This window comes from Vicugna pacos, chromosome 12 (assembly GCF_048564905.1).
Source record: "Vicugna pacos chromosome 12, VicPac4, whole genome shotgun sequence".
Classification (NCBI taxonomy): Eukaryota; Metazoa; Chordata; class Mammalia; order Artiodactyla; family Camelidae; genus Vicugna; species Vicugna pacos.
In genome coordinates this window covers 14937004-14954139 of record NC_132998.1, presented here as the reverse complement: position 1 = coordinate 14954139, position 17136 = coordinate 14937004, and the positions used below count along the sequence as shown (strand labels likewise).

At 41.0% G+C, this 17136-nt stretch overlaps 1 long non-coding RNA gene across 1 annotated transcript in view; it reads right to left on the bottom strand.

The window, feature by feature from the left end:
• Positions 1-2137: 2137 nt before the first annotated feature.
• The window catches only part of LOC116282618 (uncharacterized), a 42383-nt gene continuing 27384 nt past the window's right edge, over positions 2138-17136 (bottom strand). Inside the window, exons 2-3 of the long non-coding RNA XR_012078816.1 lie at positions 3519-3626; positions 2138-2411 (exon numbers count right to left, since the gene is read on the bottom strand). This is a non-coding gene — a long non-coding RNA (uncharacterized lncRNA). The remainder of the gene's footprint in view (positions 2412-3518; positions 3627-17136) is intronic.

The window sequence follows — 17136 nt, the reverse complement described above, 5'->3', positions numbered from 1 at the left end:
CAGAGTTGGCTGCTGGAGAAACTGGTCGTCCAGCTCATGTGATAGTAGCTCCAAAAACATACAGGAGAGCTCAGGGTGGGCTGGCAGGAGGCACAAAACTCAGGGACTGAGCAGGGGTTTCAGGTGCAACCAAGGAGGAAAGAAGTTTGTTCAAAAACACTCCAGTTTCTCGCCTTTTCTTATACAACTTCGTCTGCTGATCTGTCAACAGGAGTTGCATGCTCCTGTACATCACAAAACGTGCATGGTTTTCCGAGTCTCACTTCTCTTTCTTCCCAGTCTCAGGGCCACTGCTGGGTCACGTTAACTCCAAAAATCTTCTGGGAATTGACTCAGGTAGCCAGTCTCTCCTGCCCTGCTGTCCAGCCTGACTGCTTATATATGGAAAGGAGAAATAATTGAATAGGAAAACACCCTATTGTATTAAGGAAGATGTGAGTTCTCAGCCAAGTTCCATAATAATAATTATGCCACCTGGTCATTTTGGGGCAAGTCCCTTCATCTCCTGGACCCTTCAATTTTAGTTTTGTAGGATAAAGATAAGTTGCTAGTCACATGCCTATGCCCCAGGGATGTTCTGAAAATAAATAAACCAATGCATGTCAATCCAATAACTGCTCTGAAGTAAATCCTATGTAAAGTTAGAAAATGGAAGCTAAGATTTTGGGGTTTTGGGGGCGCAGGTCACCCATTCTCCTTTCTTGGCTCTGCAATAAACATGTCTCTGCCCCAAAAATAGAAATTAAAAAAAAAAAAAGAAAGAAGAAAAAAGAAAGAAAATGGAGTTACTATTGCAATGATGTAAGTGGATGTAAATACTAAACAAATCTTAACTACATAAACATAAGGAAATGGAAAAAATGTGTTTTTGTGTCAAGGAGAATAAATGGCCAGCACCTCCATCACCCTTTTTTTCTTATTTCCAGGGTGGGTGCGCATTAACATTTAATTGCCCAATTCCTTCTTGGGAAGCTTTTGCTAAAACCAGTAAGTTTAGACTATCTGGTGAAAACCCATATCCTCTTGTTGGTGTTTTGAAACATTGAAGTATTTTGACCTAAATGCTAAAGAACAAAGTCAATTGTTTAACTAAAAGGGCAGAATGTAAACATTTAGCTTAGGTATTTGGAGTACCTATTTTCTCAATCACAACACTTCCTTGCAAATGTTTGAGAGAGTTAGAATATGGCTGTCTGAAAGGCGTGGGAAATTGAAGATGAAATAAAAACCTGACCATAGACTTCCTTCCTCAATTTTGCGTGAGATCTCAATAAGGTTCTCTTATAATTGGATGTGGACTTGATTAGCTTTTTATGTGACTGCATACTACTTATTTTTGGAAAATATGAATTACATTTTAATAGAGACATGGCTTACAGTGAAGTAAGTAAAATGCATTTCTGGGAAAGTAAAAAAAAAAAATGTGGTTTCCATTGTATTTCTCTTTGGAATCATTTATTTCCAGGTTTTGCAGATCAATTTAACCTTCATAATTTTGTTTCTTAGTCGCTCACTTTCTTGTTTGAGCTTTGGATCATTTATTCCTTTATCTGGCCACCCATTCATTAATTTATATGTTTAACGTCAGATATTCAAGGACCTGATAATATGTGCCAATCACCATTCTAGGTACGTCTATATTTTATAAAGAAATGGGTTTTTGCTTAGGCGTATTTCTTTTATATTTGGCAAACCAATTTGTTTCAAAGAACAGCCTGAATACGTATAAATATGCCTCAGTATGATAATAAAGGAACTCCATTTCTTGGCCGTGTTGGGGAAGGTAGGCCATGAGCAAGAGCAATAGTAGTGATAATAATTTGCACCTACAGAACCCTGCCATGGGCACCTGGTGCTCATTTCAACTGTTTTCCGTGAATAAACTAGTTTAATGTTTACAATAACTGTTCATGTTCTCATTTTAGACGGAAGGAAACTAAGGCAGAGGGCCTCAGCCTCAGTCATGTTTTAAAAGTTACAGAGCCTCCCCAGAAGAACAACATTACACATCTCAAAGTGTTTTTGTGAAAATTGGAGCAGAAAAATCATGTAAATGGATTATATCTCAACAAACATTAAAAAAGACTACAAAGTAATTGTTTTCATAATTGCACCAAATGCCAATTTAAAATGTGGCTTCTAAACTTTAATTCAAAAAGATATATGCACCCCAGTGTTCATAGCAGCACTATATACAATAGCCAAGACATGGAAGCAACCTGAATGTCCACTGACAGATGACTGGATAAAGAAGTTGTGCTATATTTACACAAAGGAATACTACTCAGCCATAAAAAAGAATAAAATAATGCCATTGCAGCAACATGGATGGACCTAGAGATCATCATTCTAAGGGAAGTAAGCCAGAAAGAGAAAGAAAAATACCATATGACATCACTCATATGTGGAATCTGAAAAAAAAAAGAAAACAAAGAACACCATGAACTCATCTACAAAACAGAAACAGACTCACAGACGTAGTAAACAATCTTGTTTACTGGGGAAAGGGGGTGGGAAGGGATAAATTTGGGAGTTTGAGATTTGCAAATGTTAGCCACTATATATAAAAATAGATTAAAAAAGGTTTCTTCTGTATAGCACAGGAAACTATGTTCAATATCTTATAATAACCTTTAATGAAAAAGAATTTGAAAACAAATATATGTATGTATATGCATGACTGGGACATTGTGCTGTACACCAGAAATTGACACTTTGTAATTGACTGTACTTCAATAAAAAAATAAATTCAAAAAAGAAAAAGCACAAATGCCCAGCTACCTTCCTGAGAATATGAAGAAAAACTGTAAGTAGAAAAAAACATGAATTGACACCTCAATAGATTAATACTTTTTATGTTAAAAAAATTTGGCCTCTAGTAGTGATTTGACTCAACCTACAAGCTGTGTGAACTTGGGCAAGTTGTTTCACTTCCCTGTGCCTCAGTTTCCACATCTGTAAATTGAGTAGTGATTAAGAGGATTAAATGAAATAGTTAATATAACATAATAGTTAATATAAATACCTTGGCATGTGTCTGGCCCATGGGAAACACTTAATAAACATTAGCTATTATTAACATCATTGTTTTACTATCACTGTATTTCCACTTCTCCCCAGGAGAGAAAGGAAAGCTGGTAAACTAACAAATTTAATTAAGATAAAATCTTTGATTAAAGCAAAGTCAGCAACTTGAACCTCATGCAACCGAAACATCATAGTTTATGAAATCGATAAAGTTCCCACACCATATCATACAGAGTACTGTAGTGCCCAAATTATAGATGCCAAGAAACATTTTATCAAGGAAGAATAAAACTGGTTAGAGAATGACTGATTCTTTGCTATCCAGTTTGTGTTCAGTGAGCATCTTCTGCACGTCGAGCACAGTATCTGGCATTTTGGTGGGTAAGGCAGGTGGCTCACAAAGGGGGACCCACGTGTGCTTCTTCCAACCCAAAGCGTACAGTCTGATGGGTAAGGCAAGTCATATTGAGAAAAAAGATTAAATACAAAACCTGATAGGAAGCAGAAAGTGATGCAATCATCGCTTTAGCCGGAAAGGGAGAGACAATGTGTGCAGAGTCTTCACGAAAGCTCCCTGCAGCTGATGGAACCGCCTTCCGCTGCAGAGAAGAGAGACATGCATCAGAGGAGGTGAATAAAGCAACGGTGACCAAGAGCTGAGGCAATTTGGGAGCTAGGTTTGATGGAGCAGGTCAACGATATTGAAATCATTTCAATTCTTTAACATCTCTGAGCTCAGACTTTTTTTGTTGGGGGGGAAAGCATGATTCAGACAGGGTTCATACCTCAATCCTGCACTATTATCTATGTGACCAGATCAGTATAGCTAACCTTCTTGAGACTCAGTTTCCTCATCTATAAAATGAGCATAATTTTTGCTTTACTTAAGTAGGTAATTATGAGGCTCCATTGAGGCAAGGACGGGACAGTGCCTCAAAGCCTTAAGAATTCTGTGGGTAGAGGGGTTCTGCAGTAGTGTCTGTTTTCAAAGGTCCTACCCTTTGCTAGGACCCCTACTTGAAAAACACGTGTAACCTAAGTGGTATACAGAGCAGGTTTTTCCTCGCACAGTAATTTATTTCCCTTAAACACTTCTGGGTTCTGGCTGACTCTTTTGTAAACCACTTCCTTTTGTTGAAATCTTGAACCAGCCTCTACGTAGAAAGTGGCTGTTGGGGCCATGGTGAATGAGCCAGTTTATGAAAATTTTTTGCCTGGTCTTCAGAGAGTGGTGGTCTCTTCTGACTCTTTGTCACAGATTGCATCTCTCTCCCAATCATAGACACTCATCCTTAAATACTTGGAATTGACTGCATCTTGCTGTCCTGTAATTCTAGCTTGCAAAATAAGCACTCCTAAATACATCTGCTGATGGCTACTCCAGCTGGCTATGCTTTCAATTTCTCACTTCTTGAGTCATTTGGAGAGTTTTATATTTACCTAATCCCCCAAGCAGCCCCCAGGGAAAGCAGGCTGTCCCCGGGCTCCACGCACGCTGTCTGCATGCCTTGGCCAGAAGGGACAAGATTCACTTCCCTTTGTTTTTCTCACAAGTCACTATGGTTTTGACTCAGCCACACAGCTCTTCCTTTGTTATATACTCTTGTTTGAATCATTGCTAATACTGATACCCAAATAACTGGGTTACTTTTGTCTTTATGTTCTTTCTTTTTTCCCCTACTTATTGGAAAGTCTAATGCCTTGCCTCTTTTTGGCCCCCACAAAGCGTGAAACCTAATATAACCTGAACTTTGGGTTCTCTGACTGTGGATTAAATGAGTATAATTGGCATTCTTTCACAGGGCTAGGGGCTTGCAGGAGGGAGGAGTCTCTGTTTAAAAACCAAGTTATCCTTTTCATTTTTTTCTCCTGTTTTTCGAAGCAGTGTATCTTGCACTTCAGGGCTAAAATGTACCTTCCCTCTCCTGAAATCTTGGCTACAAATAGTTCTTTTTTCTTTTCTAGGAAGGCACTCTGCTGCCAAAGCCCAGGTTGGATTGACCAGCAGAGGCTAGGCAACGTTTACTGCTGAAGAGAGATCTGATGGAACGCTCAAAGCTTTGATTGTGCTGTTGTTTCTGATCCATAACCATTCCCATTCCCTACTCCCCCCACCACTTCTTCCTCTTTTCCCCCTTTCTGATTTGCAATGTTCTTCAAACACCTTCTCCCCTGGCCAAGTGGGATCTAGAACTCCAACATGGCGCCCTTCTACCTCACGGCGCCCTCAGAGAGCCCCGGTCCGGCTCAGATGGAGCCTCTGGAGCTAGGGGGCTCTCTAAGCAATCAGGCTGCCGTGAGCACCACGTTTCGGTCTTGTTTGCACCAGCTTCCTGTTGCAGAGTTTAGGAAGTGACTCTGGTAACTGCCTGAACTTAAAACATTTCCGCTTACTCTCTGCATCAAAGAAAAGATACCTGAGATGGATGCCAAATTTTAGGATTGGGGACAAAGCACTGTGCTTAAGAAGGCCACGATGAATAGGGAAAGAGCCTTTGGCTTCACCGGCTGGACCTGGTTACACAGCTTATCTTAGCCTCGGTTTCCTCTTACATCAGATGAGGAGATGCTGTGACCCTTGCGTAGTGGTTATGACAAGGCAGTGAGATGCTTTACATGAAGTAGCCATTTCTCTTAAGCAGAATACATTCTGTTTTGTCTGCATGCTGTGGACTATGCCTCTTCGAAGTTTGTGTTTTGAGTTGCAGTCATGTGATTCATATTTGGGGTAAAGCCCTCGTGCTCTGGGTAAGTGTTTATGTCCACCTGCCCCAGCTCCCGGAGGGACTCGAGGCTTGGTGTGCTCAACATTGTGCCAGCACGGAGGGCCATGGAGGGCAGGGCGTAAGAGCTCAGGCTGGAGCTGGGCCGTCTGGGTTCAATAATTAGCTGTGTGACCTTGGGCCAATTCCTCAGCCTCTCTGTGCTTCAATTTCCTCATCTGTATAATAGCTGTCATGGTGTATCCCATAGTGTGGAAAAAAACTACAGGGAAAAAACAAATAGGCAGGCTCACTGAAATTGTAGGAATTAAAAGAAAAAATTCCCGAATGTATGTAAGACTTAGGACAGCGGCTGGTTCCGGGTGTGCGGCTCCTGTTCACAGCACCCACCAGCCTGCCTGCCTTGTGGTCAGGGCTGCCCAGATGCAAGCTTGCCAGCCAGAGGCAGTGGAGCCTTCCTCTCCCTCTGCCCCGTTCTCGGCAGGGACCCCCAGTAAATGTGCAAACTGCTTAGGCTGATAAGAGATCAAGAGTATTGAGTAGAATTCCGGTTCCTGTTTCTGGGGGAGCGGGGACAGCCGCCTGGAGCTGCACGCAGGGTCTAGCTCAGCACATGAGTCCCAGACCACTTCCTATCGGTATCGTCAGTGGCACAGCAAGGCTGTCACCAGCAGATGGTCACTGCCTGCCTCAGATGCGCATTCGGGGCTGAGGCTCAGGCTGGGCCTCTGTGGTCTCCTCTCCCGGAGATGTCCCGTTTCTCCTCATCTTCTCCCTCCCCGCGTCCCGATCGCCATCCCCACCCTCCTCCTTCACTTGGAGACCCCTACTCGCCTTTCAAGTCCCAGCCTGGCTGGAGCACCTTCCAGAAAGCCCTCGCTGACCTCTGGTGAGTCTCCGTAGGTCCCTCTATTTCCCTCCAATGGGGTGGCCTGGGATTCCTGGCCACATCCATTTTAGCAGTTGGTTCCACGGGGACAGGACTGTGTCCAACTTGCTATATCTGTCACTCCTGGCCTCTGGCAGGGTAGATTCTAAAAATATGTTTCATAAATGATACGTGGAACACTAGAAAGTGCTACAGGACATCAGCAGTATCCAAGAGACGCTACCCGGGCACTCAGCGGGGGCACCGTGGGGTGGGGGGGTCGGGGTGGGGAGATACCCGGGAACACAGCTTTATTGGCAACACCCTGGGGCATTTACCACCACAGACGCAAACAAACAGGCAGGCTCCTAATGCTTGATTTAGAAAAAGTCCTATTATACGTAGTGTTAACCCCAAACCTCAGTGTTCAGTTTCGGGTAGAATTTGGAGCTAAAAACTGAGTGGAGATTCAGCACTGAAAAACCACCCATTAAGGATTGATTAAACATTGTACATTTTTTCTCAAAACTATCTTATAATAAGCTGTTTCTTGTCTGTTAATTGATGGTCTAGCGTCTAAAGGAAATGAACCCTGGAAGGCTCTCCCATCGTATTTTTAGAAGGACTGAAGTGAACTTTAACAACTTGAGGGCTGTGGCCGTGGCCGGGATGTTTTGTGTCTTCGCCGGGCGTGTGATGTATCACTGCCTGCTGGGCCCGGTATCTTTTAAGGAATTCTGCAGATCAAGGGCCAAGGCCTTGACAGGAGGCTTGTTCTAAAACAATCATCAGCTGGGCTGAAACCACATTAAAAATATTTCTGAGTTTGCTAGGAGCCTTGTTCACGGCGAGGCACACCAGCGTTCTTATTCTCTGACCCTTGGAGCTGTTTTCATAAAGGCCACTTCCTCGTATCCACATGACGCCTGACAGAGGCATGGTGGCTGGCTGAGTGGTCAACTGTAAGCTTTTTTGCTTTGGCAGGAAAATCGAAAAAAAAAGAAAAGGAGAGGAAAGAAAATCCTTGTTCGTCTTTGACTCTGGGCTCATAAAGTCTTTCATACCCCAAAGACCTTACCCTGCAGATAAAACGTGAGCTTCAGCACAATGCACGTGTGCCAAGTATGAAGGCGTGCTGGGGCTCTGCAGCCATTGTGAGGCCTTAGACAACAGTGTGCAGTTTTACCATTTTAACAAACGACATGAAATTTTATTCTTACTAATGAAACTCCCAATTCTTGTTTTCCTTTCTCCACTGGAGGAAACGAGAGAAAGAGAGTCTATTTTTGCTTTGGGATGGGATTGATTTTTGGCTCATTTGTTGATTTGGAAGCCTGTTACAATCCCCTGCAGGGAGAGGAGGGACCCAAGTCTGTGGACCGGCCTTTTCATCCTGCCTCTGGGGCTGGCCAGGGCACACGCGGCGGGCACGTCACTTAACCGTGTGACAGGACGGTTCCCTCCTCTGAAAAGCAAGGATGACCTGCCTTCCTTGCGTGGTTGATGTCTATTCCAGCAAGTACTGGGCAACGAGAATTTTTTTTTAAATGAAAGTACAGTCAGTTTACAATGTTGTGTCAATTTCTGGTGTACAGCATAGTGTTTCAGTCATACATATACATGCATGTATTCCTTGTCATAGTCTTTTTCATTATAGGTTACTACAAGATATTGAATACACTTCCCGTGCTATATAGTAGAAACTTGTTGTTTATTTTATGTATCATAGTTAGTATCTGAAATCTGAATCTAGGTTACTTTTTTAGATACATATTTGCAGGAAGAACACCGGGATTGAGCCATAAAACCAGAGTCTGAATTTCTGCTACTTCTTAGCTTTGAACGTGTTAACTCAAACACAGAACCTTTGGGATCTAAGCCCCCTCGTCTTACAAATGACGAATCTGATGTCCAGAAAAATGAAGGACTTTGCCTAAAGCAGTTCAGCAGGCCAGTGATGGGGCATTGACCATAAACTGTGACCAGGAGAGCCTGGTCCCAGAATTTTCCAGTCATACCATCCTGCCTTTGGCAAAGAGCTGTGTAGACTTGTTACAGTATGGTCTTTTTTCCCCCCAGTGTCTGCCTATTTTGAGATTCTGAATGCCCAAGAAGCTGCTTTAGATCGAAAGAGGAAAATGGCTATCATAAGTGCCCAGGAGGGAATTAAGGAACAGAGAGCCTTAGAGCTGAAGTGTAGCTCAGAAAACAGAGGCTCAGAGAGGTGATTATTAGCTTACACTTACACAGGGACACACAGGCCAGGGCTCCTGACTCCCCGTCTTTCCCCTCACATCCCAGCTGCCTCATTTTGATGGGAAATGGAAAGGTGGCACGTGTACTGTGTTGTTGGAAACCTTCACAGTGGCTGGCATGGTGCTTAGCACCCCATACGTCTCCCTAGATGCCTTGTAAATCAATTAAGGAAACTGCTATCAGAATTTTAAATAGAATGTCGAGGGGATATACAAACTGAAGGCACCTGCGGAATCATCACCCTGATCCAGAAAAAGAGCATGATGAGCATTCCAGAAGCATCCTGCAGGCCCCCCTTCCAGGGGGGGCATCCTATCCTCATATCTAATAGCATAGATTAGTTTTCCCCTGTTTTTTTTTTTTTGTACTTTAGATATAAATGGAATAAAATAGTATGTACTCATTTGTGTCTGGCTTCTTTTGGGGAATATTTTGATGTTGACTTAGATCCAAAAGAAGTGATTCCAAACTGGGGGGCCCTCAGTGGAGGAAAGAAAATCTTCTGCATTTTGCAGTTTCATATTCATGATGAAAGCTGGTATCAATATAGCAGTTGATTAGAAAGAGTGTGTAGGTGTAATTGAGCTGAAACTCATCCTTATTACCAAGATTTTTGTACCTTAAGTGATTCATTTTACACTAAATTATAATTTTTAATTAGGCCAATTGATGTAATACAAAATCAGGGAAGGAAAATGGAAAAATAAAAAACTCTTCCTCTTGAGTGTTTGTCCTGACTTTATTCTTCTTAAATAAATTTTTGGTTTTATGATGTGTTCAGAGAAAATGATGAATTTTCTAAGTACATATTCTGAATCAAAAGAAATCCTTGAGTAAAGGTTCCCGACGATTCTGTCTTAGTTATCTTTGTGTTCCTACTATCCAACTAAATGCCTGGCACATAGTAGGTATTCAATTAAGTAATGGCTGCTAGAATAAAAATAATAAGTAGGTTAAAACAAGATGGCAAACAAAGCGTCACGACTTTCTTATTTTGGAGAATATGTACCATCAGAGCAATGAGGAAGAGCAAGAGCCTTAACATTCTTTCTAGATGTTGGGAGTCGGTTTGGGAAGTAGTTTTGCCTCTGGGATCTGGAGTCAGGCAGCTGTCATCCTCTGGTGCTCATGGTGGCGGAGACTGCTAATTATCTCCCACGGTCCCTTTCCCTCTTCTTCCTCTAATGATGGGATTGCTGCGTATTAGCCAGGCACACGGCTACTCAGCTAGAGACGATTTTTCACAGCATCCTTTGTAGCTACCAGACTAAGTTCTTGCCAGTGGGAAGTCACCAGAAGTGATGTGGCACCTTCTGGATATTACTTTTAAAAGACAATTTCTGCTGGCTGGGAAATGATACCATTCGAAGAGCTACGCTAAAGGGATGAAAGTCACATTTTGGTAGCAGAGATTCCCTGCTCACCTCTGCACCGTCAGGTGAAAGAAAAACACGCTTCTGTGTCATGAAGCCGGTATATTTTGGGGTTTCTTTTCTTTTCTGTTTTTCTTTTTTTTTTTTAGCATGTATCCTAATCAGTACAGAAATTGGTACCAGAAGTGGGTGTGACCATGACAAAAACCTAAATTTTGTGGCACTGGACAGCAACAGGCAGAGGGTGACATGGGCACAATATTTCATCTGGGAACATTGGTGACACTTGTTATTCCATGACGTCATTTGCTAAGACAGTCACCTTTTCTAACTGGGAGGATGGGTCATGGGCCCACTGACCTTGAGCTTAAGGAGGACAAGTCAGAATATAGGTATAAACTGGCTAGTCCTCACCGTTGTTAATAATGAATTGTAAGAGGAAAGGGGAAGTCATATAATTATTATTCAGGAAGCAGAGAGAGAAAGGAATATAGCTTTGATAAAGAAGGTTTCTCACTTATGGTTGCAATCGAATATGGCTCAGAGCTTCAAACCTGGGGCCATGCAGAGCCGTTTGTGTCCCCAAACAGCAGCAGGTAAGTTTGATAATGGAGGTCTTCCTCATGAGCCTTCTGTTAAGTAGTCTCCTTGGCCAGACAGCGGAAATCAGCCCAAAGCAAAGACTGGATAAAAGATATTGGCTTCCCAGCTGCTTTCAAATGGCTGCCACTAAAGGCAGCCAATGTTAAATTGAAGAAGAGAGGGAAAGGCTGAGCACAGAGGTCAGTAAATAAAAGAGGCTTGGCTCAAGAGCTGTGACCAGAGAGAGCTCTGCTACTGTTACTTACACGGGGAACCCAGTGGATGAGAACCTTCCTTAGGGTGTGTGATCTGCCTGCAGAAAGAAGGGGAGACATGGATACTGGGCAGAGGGTGAGACATGGTCAGGAGTGATGTTACCCTAATAACCATATTTTCTTTCTTTCTTTTCCCCCCCCTTAACCGAGGCACTGGATTGAACCCAAGACCGTGTGCATCCCGAGCATACACTCTACCACTGAGCTATATTCCCCCATCCCTCTTTCTTTCTTTTTCTAACAAAATGTCCAATCCTCCCCACCCCCGCCCCAAGTATCACATGGTTGCCTAACTGGTGACTATATCCCCTCAGCTTTCTTTGGGATTAGGTCTTGCTATGTGACTCATTTCTAGCCAGTGGCAAGTGAGAGGGAGGTTTGAAGGTGTTTGAAAATCATTGAGTATTTACTGTCTCTCCACATCCTCCCCCTCTTTTTGGCTGAGAGATAGCCCCAAACTGGAGCTTCCCGGGGCCAAAGAGAAAAGCTGTATGTTGATGGCAATAGAACCTGTGTGATATCACCCACTTCTGGGCGGTTACATGGAAACAAAACAAACCTTGGTCTTATTTAAACCACACTATTTTTGGAGTGACTTTATTTCAACTTAACCTGTAGTTGAATGAACACATAGGCTTTTGCACACTCTCAGGCTCAATACCAGAAGAGAAAGCACTTTAAGTATTTTAAACAGAAAATGATTTAATATAGGTGATCAGACACTTAATTACAAAAGCATTAGAGGGGTTGAAGAAGAAGGAGTTTCTGGGTTGTTCCAAATGGAGCAACCACAAAACTTTGCAAAACTGACCCACGTTGGTTACTACATCTGAGGTCAGCAACAAAGCTCTGCCAGGATCAAGAACTTGTTGCTGCTGCTCTGGACACCAAGGTATCTGTGGATGGATCCTAGAACACGGTGCCAAGGAGCCTTAACTTGCTTGCCAGAAGATAGAGTCAGTTGTGTGTATCCACCTTTTGGGACCCAATTTGCTTCCAGAACCCTGGCTGCAAGGGAATCTGGGAAATGTAGTTTTTGTCTTTGCAACCTGTTCAGTGAGAATGAATGGAAATGAAGGGACCAAATGTGGTCCCAGCACCCAGTCATCTCAACTCTAGAATGGAAATGATACATTACCAACTTCAAAGGGCTAATGGAAGAATTAGATGAGGTTTAATATGTGCCAAGCATATATATATGCTTGGCACATATTAAAAACTCAAAACTTGTAGCCGTTATATTATAAAATCATCTAGTAACTTAAAATACGTGCCAGTTTGCCATAGTCACGTCCCTTTCACCAAAATGATTGAGTGGTTAGGAATTGATAAGTTTGGTAAAGATGGCTTTTTCTCTATAATAACATAAAAGTAGCCATCTCCTATTATTAAAAAAGCTGGCTGCTACCAGAAAATTATGAAAACATAACTTTTCTTTAGTGAATGACCCAGAAAGTGAGAATAGTCACTCCTTGGTTTGGATGAGGCATAAGGCTAGAGAAAGCAGGAAGTGTCCAGTCATTTTTAGACCCTCTTTGGGAGCCAACATTGTATTTTAGAGCAGTGGGAATCTATTAGAGGATTTTAAGTTGTGGAGAGGCATTGGTTATCAGACTTGCCTTGTAGGTCGCTCTCTCTGTTGGGATGAAGACTACATTAGGGGAGGAAGAGTTAGTGGGCAGAGCAGTAACTAGGGTGGTGATGGTAGCTTGGACCACTAGAGTGGTGGGATTGAGAAGGGTGTGCTTGGTAGGGCTTACTGATCACTAACCCCTTATCCTGTCAGGGGAATTTTCAGGTAATGGAATACATTTATGCCTTCAATTAGTCTATACAGAAAATGTCTGTAGGTGCCTTTGGATGCTTATTATAAGGTCTGAATTAAAAGCCTGATTCTGATTCATGCAATTAAATGAGAGGAAAGAAAGATGAAATCATCTTCTGCTGGTTTATAACTATGAAGGAAGCAGGTATTATATAAGACTTTCTATGAACTGGGTCCAAAGTTATCCAATAGTTATTTAATGGCTGAGTGTGGAAGATTTTCAAAGTGTAATTATGCTGCACTGTTACGTATTAGTGACCAGAATGTTGGTAAATTGCTTTATGTCACGTGACTAGACATTGGCATGATTTAGACATTTTACTCAGACTCTCTGAATAAGGCACCTCAAACAGGGAAGCCTCGAATCAATGCACAGAGAGTGGTCCAGCTGCGTATGCTGAGGATAATCTCGCTGGACTGCCATTTCATTAATCTGGATCTTCAGTCAAGGATAACTCAACTATGATCATCCTCATGGTTTCTTTTAAAAGGAGTAGATAATAGTTATAAATGTGGTGTGCCCTGTTTTAAAATCAATATTTGCAGTTATTATAGAACATTGCAAAACCACAGGGAAAGATATCAGGTCTAATGAAAAGGAGCCGTTCAGTCGTTGAGCAGAGAGTGCCTGTCAACCCAATTCCACGCCACCGGTGGCAAATGCCAGTGTTGCCGGTATCATTACAGGTAAAAGGTCAGCCGCATTCCAGCTTCCTTAGTCTTGCGTGTTTCCTGTGCCGTCTGAAAATACACTGGGCGAAAGTATGCTGAGTTCACAGGGTGGGAGCAATCTGTTTCATTCCGAGGACCAGCCAGACTTTGTTCATTCAGTATCTAACTGCGGAATATTAAAAGGAATCAAGCCATTGAAACAACCCCAGACTGTACGATTCAATTTAAAAAGTATTGGAGGTGATGCCTCTTAAGATGTTCCTGGTTCTTTTTCATCCACTCTGATAATCTAAGAGTTAGTTTCCATCCTCTGAATCCTTCTTGAATCCAGTGAAAAAAGTGCCATTCAGAATAAGTGTGACTTTGAAATAGTATTTTTGAACTGTTAAGGTTTTGAGAAGTTTAACTCTGAAAGATGTCATTTATCTATGAGTTTGGTCAGTAATTTTACCAATTTAATTTACTTATTGGATATTCATTGATTGCCTACTATGTGCTGGGCTTTCTTGAGCAAAGTTTTCCAAGTACATACTCTACTAAGGACACATTTTTCTGAATCTTCGCAGTCTTCATATTACAAACAAGGGAACTGGCTGCTACCAGTCAGGAAAAATGAGTTACCCTGTGGTGACAGAGAGGGTCACTTGACTGGAGATCCATGGATGAGCCACACACATTGTTTGCCAACCTACCCCTTCTTTATTAGTCATTTTTATGTCATGCTTACATGACCTGGAATAACGTAAACTAGCTACAAGATCTAAAATATTATTTTAAATAGGTATTCTTAGAAAGCACGGCAGGAGTCACGTTTCACACAGTCTCTAAAAAGTTGCAAGTTTCAATTGGATTCTTAAGAAGAATACACAAAGGAACAGGAGATACAATGAAAAATAGAAGGCAAGCTTACTGCTAACATTTTCAACTTCTTGTTTATTAATAATTAATAGTTTATTAAAATCCTTAAGAAATTATTTCCAGCTTTAAAATCATACAAAGATGGTAAAAGAGGAAAATAAGCAGGAAAATTTGGAGTCTGACTCAGACACGCTTAAACACCATGCTGGAAAGCAGGTAATTTTTCCCTCTGGCAGCCTTGAAATTCACAACAAATATCAAATACCAGCTTTCTAGTTCATTTCCCCACATTTGTCCTTTATTTTTCTTTTCAATTGTAAAGGAATACATAGCCGCTCTCATAATATATACTCATAAAATATATAAGCTAGGGAACACCAGATATACTCCCTTCCCCTCCTACACAACTCCTTCCAGCAATTACATCTGGGAGGGAATCACTGCTCATAGTTTGCTGGGTATCTCTTTCTGAATTTGGAAAAGTAATTCTATTTCTAAAACACTACTGGATTTTGAGAAGAGAATACTGCATACTCCCATCCTTTTTTCAGTGAAAAAGACCCTGCTGATGGAAGAGAGAATAGAAAGCAAAAGCAAATTCATATTGGATTGAATAAAATCTCGAAACATTTGTTTTTGAGGCTAGCTTTAGAGTTTTCTCATAGTTTGTTATGGACAGAATTGTGTCCTCCCCACATTCACATGTTAAAGCCCAGAGAGATTCACACCAAAGGTATCATAATTAAAATAGCAAAAGTTAAAGATAAAGGGAGAATTTTAAAAGTAGCATGAGAAAAACAAAGAGTCACATCTAAGTTCAACACAGTACTGGAAGTCTGAGCCAGCACAATCAGACAAGGAAAAGAAATAAAAAGTGTACAAAATGGAATGCAAGAAATAAACCTGTCATTATTTGCAGATTACGTGATACTATATGTAGAAAATCCTAAAGACTCCACCAAAAAACTATTAGAACTCATAAATGAATTTAGTAACACTGCAGGATACAAAGTTAATATACAAAAATTGGCTGCATTTCTATACACTAATAATGAACTATCAGAGAAATCAAGAAGACAACCTCATTTACAATCTTATGAAGAAGAATAAAATACCTAGGAATAAATTTAGCCCAAGAGGTGAAAACTCTATACTCTGAAAACTATAAGATATTGATGAAGGAATCTGAAGATGATATAAATAAATGGAAAGTTAGACTGTGCTCAGGGATTGGAAGAATTCATACTGTTAAAATGTCTATACCACCCTACAGTCTACAGATTCAATACAATCCCTATCAAAATACTCATGGCATTTTTCACAGAACTAGAGCAAATAATCCTAAAATTTGTGGAACTCCAAAGGATCTCAATTACCCAAAACACTCTTGAGAAAGAAGAAAGCTGAGTTATCATGTTCCCTGATTTCAAACTATACAAAAAACTATAGTAATCAAAAGAGTATTGTACTGGCACAAAAACAGACACATAGATCAATGGAACAGAATAAAGAGTCCAGAAATAAACCCATACTTACATGGCCAATTAATCTATGACAAAGGAGGCAAGCCCATATAATGGGGAAAAGACAGCCTCTTTAATAAGTGGTGCTTGGAAAACTGGACAGTTAGATGTAAAAGAGTGAAACTAGGGCATGTTCTCATACCATATACAAGAATAAACTCGGAATGGCTGAAAGACTTAAATGTAAGATCTGCAATCATAGAACTCCTAGAAGAAAACATGGACAGTATGCTCTTTGATATTGGTCTTAGCAATATTTTTTTGGATTTGTCACCTCAGGAAAGGGAAACAAAAGCAAAAATAAACAAATGGGACCTAATTAAACATAAAAGCTTTTGCACAGCAAAGGGAACCATTGACAAAAAAAAAGACAACCTACAGAATGGGAGAAAATATTTGCAAATGATGTGACCGACAAGGAGTTAATATCCAATATATATAAACAGCTCATACAGCTCAATATAAAAAAAACAATCAAAAAATGGGCAAAAGACTTGAACAGACATTTTTATAAAGAAGACAAACAGATGGCTATCAGGCACATGAAGAAATGTTCAACATTGCTCATTATTAGAGGAACGTAAATCAACACCACAATGAGATATCAGCCTGTCAGAATGGCCGTCATCCAAAGGGAAACGAATAACAAGTGTTGATGAGGATGTGGAGAAAAGGTAACCCTAGGACACTGTTGGTGGGACTGCAAACTGGTATAGTCACTATGGAAAACAATATCGAGGTTCCTGAAAAAATTAAAAATTGAACTACCACATGATCCAGCAATTCCACTCCCGGGTATTTATCCAGAAAAAACAGAAACATTAATTTGAAAAGATACATGCACCTCAGTGCTCATGGCAGCATTATTTACAATAGCCAAGATATGGGAGCAAAAACTAGGTGTTTATCAACAGATGGGAGCATAAAGAATATATGTATGTGTGTAGATACACATGAGACTGGAGCTCAAAGGAGAGGTCAGGGCAGAAACAGAAATGTAGGAGCTGTTGGCATGTGGACACTGAGTGCCTCCAACTGGATGAGAACACCTTTAGATCAAAAAAAAAAATTCGTTATAATTTTGATCATTATTCCCAAAGTAGACTACCTGTATTATTATTATAGTATTTTAATTTTATGAGATACATTTTGTC